This window comes from Fukomys damarensis, unplaced genomic scaffold, assembly GCF_012274545.1.
Source record: "Fukomys damarensis isolate Sample0158 unplaced genomic scaffold, DMR_v1.0_HiC HiC_scaffold_36, whole genome shotgun sequence".
Classification (NCBI taxonomy): Eukaryota; Metazoa; Chordata; class Mammalia; order Rodentia; family Bathyergidae; genus Fukomys; species Fukomys damarensis.
Genome location: NW_022900948.1, coordinates 48434977 through 48435634, shown reverse-complemented (window position 1 = coordinate 48435634; position 658 = coordinate 48434977). Strand labels below are relative to the sequence as shown.

Sequence of the window (658 nt, the reverse complement as noted above, 5' to 3'; positions counted from 1 at the left end):
GCCTGGGAACCAGAGCCCGTCTCAGGCAGAGGAAACCCCCGGCCCGCCTCATGGACGCGCATGCGCACTGCCGTAGCAGTGGAAAAAAATTTTTTTTCGGTGACGCGTGCGCAGAAGAGCGGCCTGGCCCAAGTCGCGCGTGCCCTGTACTGCGCCGGCATAGAATAAACCGGACAGCCGGCGAAGTCCTTGGGCAGTGACGTCACCGGACGCTTGAGGAGCGCGCACGCGTCCCCACAGCAGCGTCGAGTTCTGGGACGCTCCGTGCGGGCCTGAGACAGGCGCGGGTAGGCTCCGCGGTGGAGCGCAGGAGGGGAGTGAGTGAGTGAAGCGGGAGAGAGGAGAGAGAGAGAATGTGTGTGTGCGCGCGAGAGAGAGAGAGAGAGAGAGAGAGAGAGAGGGAGCGAGCGAGCGAGCGAGAGCGAGCGCGAGAGAGGGAGGGGAGAAGCTCTCCTACGGTGGCCGCCGAAGGACGGCGCTACGGCTCCCACTCTGGGCCAAACGCCTCTGGCAGTAGGCCCTGAGAGCACTCTTCAGACCGGCCCCAGCCCGGGGTGCCTGAGGGGCGCGCGCTCACTCCGAACCCTGAGCAGCATGCGGCCGCCCCGCTTTCGGAAACCTGGGGGACATGGGCTCCCGCAGGCCCAAACCCGGGTGC

The 658-nt window shown here is 66.7% G+C and overlaps 1 protein-coding gene across 2 annotated transcripts in view; it reads left to right on the top strand.

The window, feature by feature from the left end:
• Positions 1-92: 92 nt before the first annotated feature.
• The window catches only part of Tmem250 (transmembrane protein 250), a 4269-nt gene continuing 3703 nt past the window's right edge, over positions 93-658 (top strand). For both annotated transcript variants that reach the window (XM_010608883.2, XM_010608881.2), the window contains exon 1: positions 93-287. The gene's annotated coding sequence lies outside the window, so the exon portion shown is untranslated. The remainder of the gene's footprint in view (positions 288-658) is intronic.